Here is a 6592-nt window from a genome sequence, read left to right as displayed (position 1 = left end):
CTCTGTGACCGTCGGAGCAAAAACACATCAAACGGGAGGTTGTGCAAGAAACCTCAAAATTGAGCAGGTGTCGTTGCGTAAGTAGAGGTGTTCAGTGCGCAGACTGTGCAGAAGTCGCCACCCGGAGCTTCTGAAAGTAGACGTTGCTACACCATTAAAGCACTGTCATGCCTGGTAAGCTTCTGACACTACGACAAAGCGGGAGCAATGATATCACTGTTGCTCAATGCACACACCTTGAGCCTCGATCTTGTTCTGATTTAGAGAGAAATACTGATACCTTTTCAGAAACAATAGAGGTCCAGTCTGTCATATCTACCACGACTCTAGACAAGCATTACGCAAACACCACTAGGAACCAGCTGGTAGGGTAGATCTACACTAGCCTACGATTCGAGCTGGGTCAGCAAGCTGCCACCGCCAGACAATACTTTCACCAGCTGCGGGGCTGCTGTCCGCACTGAGTCTAACTTGGTGCCTAACAACTGGTTTGCCACCTGCTGGCTCATTTCCAATTACTGTTGGCTGATGACCGTATAGGTCCACCGTTCATGCAGCTGCCGTCTACCTGTTCCTGTCTGTCACCTGTGTAGGCAAATACTCTTCCTGTGTGGCATCGCCTGTGTGGCCAAACAATGTCCACGTCCGTGACTGCCTGTATGGTCACACGTCACTGTTGTGAGGCGCCATCGACCGTGCAGTCAGCGCCGCCTCTGGAACACGCAGCACGCCGCCTCATCAGGCAACCACCTGTTGCCCTGGCAACGCTACACTCTGTCTGTGAGAAGAGGCTGCTTTACTGCCTCAGCGGGCTTCACTGTACACCATGCTGCATCACTCAGCCGTCGAAATCTCGCTGTCGGTCACTAAAGCATCATCTTCTAATGCGAAATTCGCTTTCCGTGGCTCCACTGCAATCGATGTTCTGCCGCCCGGGGAAAAGACACAAACTGCCCTACTATGTTGCTTCTGTCCATATTGCAGCCACGCACTGACCATTAGTGAAGTCCTGAAAGCGGTCCCCGGACGCACCTGCTTTGGAGAAGTCTTCCTGTTCTTGGCCCTTCACAGACTCCTTGCATAGGCCCCCTCACCTCCATGACCCATTGCGGCCACATTACCACCTTCGGAATGCTACGCAAGACTGAGACGAGTCAGACCAACACCCTTCTAGCCCAGCGCAGCCCCACGACTCGTCAGCCATTGGCACTACGACTATAGGTTCTATTTATTGTCGCCGCATCTCCTGCTCCACTGTCCATACTTCAAAAACCTCGGCCGCCGCCCAACTCGGTCACGATTCATTCTGACCGCCAGCGTCGCCGATGGCTTTTAGATCGTTTCAACGCGACAAGAGCTCTTGCATCCAGGAGAGGGCCTGATGGTGGCGCTGATGCAGACTGCTCGATTTGGCAAGAAGGAGGACGTGCTGCGAGTTTCAGGTTTAAAGCACAATTCAGAGAACCACTTTCAGACTGTTTCTAGACCGTTCCGCTCTCGAACAGCGCTTGCGAAAAATCAGTACCTGGATCTGTATTACGATCATCACTCCTCTTTCTGTAGGTGAGATACAAGATATCCTGGCATTCGGAGGAGAAAGTTGGTGACTATAACTTCGTGAAAAGATCTCTCTACAAAAAAAAGGTCTTTGTTTTAATGAGCGCCACCTCAGCTCACTTTCCATATCCGCACCAATCTCTCCATTTCATGATAATACACAACGAGCTGCCCATGTTTGGACTTTAAGAACGTCCTCCATCCATTCTACCTGTAAGGATCACATATCGCTCAGCAATCTCCAGAAGAGGACGGACAAGCGTAGTGTAGGCAGTCTGTTTAGTAGATTCATTGCATCTTCTACCAACAAAAGGCAATCTCTGATTCGCTTTCATCACCACATTTTCTGTATTATGGTTTCAGTTTAAGTTGTTCGTAATTGCTTCTCTACATGTCCTAATATCTCTCATCTTATTCTCGTGATCGCTCCGCTGAATATACACTCTAAGAATGAAAAAAAAAGAAATGAAGAAAAGAGACATACAAAACGAACGAATTATACGAATGGAACAGAAATCGACAGAAGTGATGTACATATAGAGACAAACAAATGATTACAATGTCAAAAAATTGGATGATTTATTGAGGAGAAAGAGCTTCACAAATTGAGCAATTCAGTGACGTGTTGGTCCACCTGTGCCCCGTATACGAGCGGGTATTTGGCATGGCACTGATTGATAGTAAAGTTGTTGTATGTGTTGCTGAGGCAACGGCCTTGCCGCAGTGGATACACCGGTTCTCGTCAGATCACCAAAGTTAAGCGCTGTCGGGCGTGACCAGCACTTGGATGGGTGACCATCCGAGTCGCCATGCGTTGTTGCCATTTTTCAGGGTGCACTCAGAGGTGGACCAACGCATTTTTCACTGTGTCAATTTGTGTAGCTCTTTCTCTTGACTAACTGATTCAATTTTTCTGAAATTGTAATAATTACTTTGCCTGTACTTGTACAGTATATCTGTCGACTGTCGTCCAATTCGGATGATAGCTTCGTGGTGCGTCTTTTTTTTTCTTTTTTACAGTGTGTGTTGATGGCAGCAGAGTGGTCGCACGGTCTTGCTAGAATATAGGTATATAATTTATCTAAAGTTACAAAGCAGGGTAGCGTCACTTTTCTTGCGAATATTCGAATTTAAATTTCTCTAACATGTGTGTCACTCCTTTGATTAAGCTAATTCAAACTGTTACGACCGTAGCAGCGCGTCTCCTGAATTCGTTCAATGTCTTTTGCCATGCCTCTTGCCATAAGGACTTCAAACGCTTGAACATCACTCTGGAATTGCCGGCCGGAGTGGCCGAGCGGTTCTAGGCACTATAGTCTGGAACCGCGTGACCGCTACGGTCGCAGGTTCGAATCCTGTCTCGGGCATGGATACGTGTGATGTCCTTAGGTTAGTTAGGTTTAAGTAGTTCTAAGTTCTAGGGCACTGATGACCTCAGAATTTAAGTCCCTTAGTGCTCAGAGCCAATTGAACCATTTTTGAACTCTGGAATTGATCGGTTTAGTGTTTTGTATATGATGTCCGTGACACATGCCCTGCCCTTTCCCAGAATCCTTTTAACAAATCTAAATACTCAAATCGCCTTCCCTAATATTGATTTTGTGTTTTCGTCCCATCTCATATTGTTTCTTAGTATTACCCCTAAACGTCAAGTGCCTCATTCTCTAGACATTATGATTAATCCCGTAATAGGGCACTATCGTGTTCTTTCTCTTCGTTGTGGGAATTATCTAGCATTTATCATAATTTACATCCAGTGTAAATAGTGCCTAAGTCTTTACGGCTGCCCAACGACGATATTTTCCTGTAGACAACAGCATTGTCAGCGAACAGTCATACAGAGCTCATAATACTATAAGATAAATAGTTCACTTAACTTGGCAAAATTAGATGTCTACAATGAATTTTCACTCTGCAGTGTAGTGTGTGCTGATATGAGACATCGTTTTTTGAGTCATCAGTCTTCTGACTGGATTGACGCGGCCCGGTACGAATTGCTCTCCTGTGCCATCCTCTACAACTCAGAGTAGCATTTGCAGCCTACGTCCTCAGTTATTTGCTGGGTGTATTCCAGACTCCTCTACCGTTTCTACCCTCTACAGCTCCCTCTAGTACGAAGGAAGTTATCCCGTGATATCTTAACAAACGCCCTACCAACCTGTCCCTTCTTCTTGTCAGTGTTTCCCACATACCCTTTTCCTCGCCGATTCTCCGGAGGACCTCCTCATTCCTTACCTTATCAGTTAACCTAATTTTTAACATTCTTCTCTAACACCACATCTCAGCTGCTGCGATTCTCTTTCTTTCCGGTTTTCCCACCGTCCATGTTGCACTCCCATAAATGCTGTGTTCCAAAAGTACATTTCCAGAAATTTCTTCTTCAAATTGAGGCCTATGGTTGTTTCTAGTAGACTTCTCTTTGCCAGGAGCGTCCTATTTGTTCTTGCTAGTCTGCATTGTAAGTTCTCCTTGATCCGTCCGTCATTGGTTATTTTGCTGCCTAGGTGGCATAATTCCTTAACTTCATCTACTCCTACTCCATGACCACCAACCCTGATGTTAAGTCACTCTCTGTTCTCATCTCTGCTACTTCTCATTTCTTTCTTCTTTCTCTGATTTACTCTCAGTCCTCATTGTGCACTCATTAGACTGTTCCTTCCGTTCAGCAGATCCTGTAATTCTTTTTAACTTTCACTCAGGATAGCAATGTCACCGGGGAATCTTACACTTGATATCGTTTAACCTTGAATTTTAATTCCACTCTTGAAATTTCGTTTGTTTCCGTCATTGCTTCTTCGATGTGTAGATTGAAAATCAGAGGCGAAAGACTGAATCCCAGTCTTACACCCATTTTTAATCCGAGCACTTCGTTCTTAGTCAACCAGTTACTATTTCTTTTGGCTCTTGTACATAATGTTTATTACCCGTCTTTCACTGTAGCTTACACCTACTTTTCTCAAAGTTTCGAATATCTTACGCCATCTGACACTGTTGAACGCTTTCTCCAGGTCGACAAGTCCTGTCAACGTGTCTTGATTCTTCTTTAGTCTTGCTCCCATTGTCAAGCACAAGGTCAGTCGCCACCTAAGAATTCTTTCTTGTATTATTCTTATAAGCAAATCGGATGCATGAGCTGATTGAGCGATAATTTTCAGACATTGAAAGGTGGCTACACTGAGCCACAGCGCCAGAGATTGCGCCAAAGAGTATTATTCAGCCGCCTCCACTGGCAGTGCTTGGGGAGAACTCGTAGTAGGAAGTGCTTGTTGAGAACTCGTGGGAGTCAGTGCTTGTTGAGATGTGCTAGTGAAAAGTGCTTGTAGAGAACTCGTGGTAGTAAGTGCTTGCTGCGATGTCGTAGTAGCAAGTCGGTGTGGAGATATATTGTAATGATTAGAGTGCTTTTCGTCAATATATGAAGGTAAAAGACAAAAAAATTCCTTTTCTTTTTATTATCTCAGTGTCTTAAATAATGCGTCATTACAGGTTCAGTCAACAAAGCATCTGGCTTGTGTTCTTGAATTAGAGTGTAATTCTGCTTTCCTTACGAAATTATAGTATTTCTATTTTATAATTACTTCAGTATAAATGATATTTAAAATTTCTTGTCTTATTGAAGAAGAACCGTGTCAGATGTGTACGTTGAGTCATACTTCCACACACAGAACAGTTATACTTGTGCTTTAGTTTCGTAGGTTTTATAGTTGCTGGGGACTTAATTAATTAATTGTGTTAACGAAAATTTTCATTTCATTCTTTGTTGTTGTTCTATGCAGTCAGATAGCGTAATAATACTAGTCAGGGCCAACCGTTTACGAGACTTGCGTAATCGGACAGACAGCTACGAAAAATAAAAAAATGATTTTCAAATTTAATAATAATTAAGCCCCCATGCAACATATCCGTTCTTCCAGTCTTCGGAATTGTGTGGATGATGTTTTTTCGAAAGTCTGACGGTATATCGTCAGCCCTGTACATTCTACATACCAAGGTGAATAGTTGTTTTGTTGCCACACTCCCCCCCCCCCCCCCCCCCCAATGATTTTAGAAATTCCGAGGAATGTTATCTGTCCCTTCTGCCTTATTTGATTGTAAGTTTTGTGAAACTGTTCTAAATTCTGATTCTAATACTGGATCCCCTATCTCTTCCCTAATGACTCCCGTATCTTCTTCTATCACGTCATCAGACAAGTTCTCCCCCTCATAGAGACACTCAGTGCACTGTTTCAACCAATCCGCTCTATCCTCTGTATTTAATAGGGGAATTTATATTGTACTCATAATGTTATCACCGTTCCTTTTATTTACATCAAAGGTAGTTTTGACTTTTCTATATGCTGAGTCAGTCCTTCCGAAAATCATTTGTTTCTCGATTTTTCATGAAGTCATTCGCTATGGCTTCCCTGCACTTCGCACTTATTTCATTACTAAGTGACTTGTATTCCTGAATTTCCCGGACCATTTTTGTATTTCCTTCTTTCATCGATCAACGAAAGTATTTCTTCTGATACCTAAGGTTTCTTCTCATTTACCTTCTTTTTACCTATGTTTTTCTTTCTACTTCTGTGATAGCCCCTATTACAGACGTCCATTCCTTTTCATCTGGACTGTCTCTTTTGACGTGTTCCTTACGGTAGTATGTATAACCCTAGAGAACTTCAAGCGTATGTCTTCATTCCGTACTACTTCCGTACCTCACTTTGCGCACTGATTCTTCCTGACTGATCTCTTAAACTTTTGCCTACTCTTCATCTCTACTGAATTGTGAGCTGAGTCTATATTTACTCCCCGGCACGCCTTACAATTCAGTATCTGATTTCGGAATTTCTGCCTGACCATGAGGTAAGCTAACTGAAATCTTCCTGTATCTCGGACCATTTCTAAGCATACCTCTTTTAATTTTTCAACAGCGTATTCGCTATTACTAGGTAAAATTTATTGCACAACTCAATTAGTCCTTCTTCTCTCTCATTCCTACAATCAAGCCCTTGTTCTACAGTAACACCTTCCTCTATTCTTTCCCCTACAGCCATAT

The 6592-nt window shown here is 43.4% G+C and overlaps 1 pseudogene; it reads left to right on the top strand.

Annotated features, from left to right (window-relative positions):
* The first annotated feature begins 2262 nt into the window (after positions 1-2262).
* On the top strand, positions 2263-2380 carry LOC124597595 (annotated as a pseudogene).
* The last annotated feature ends 4212 nt before the right edge of the window (positions 2381-6592 follow it).

The sequence above is a fragment of the Schistocerca americana genome, chromosome 2 (genome assembly GCF_021461395.2).
Source record: "Schistocerca americana isolate TAMUIC-IGC-003095 chromosome 2, iqSchAmer2.1, whole genome shotgun sequence".
In the NCBI taxonomy this organism is placed as follows: domain Eukaryota; kingdom Metazoa; phylum Arthropoda; class Insecta; order Orthoptera; family Acrididae; genus Schistocerca; species Schistocerca americana.
The sequence above is the reverse complement of the archived record's forward strand: the minus strand, read 5'-3'. Positions and strand labels throughout refer to the sequence as shown.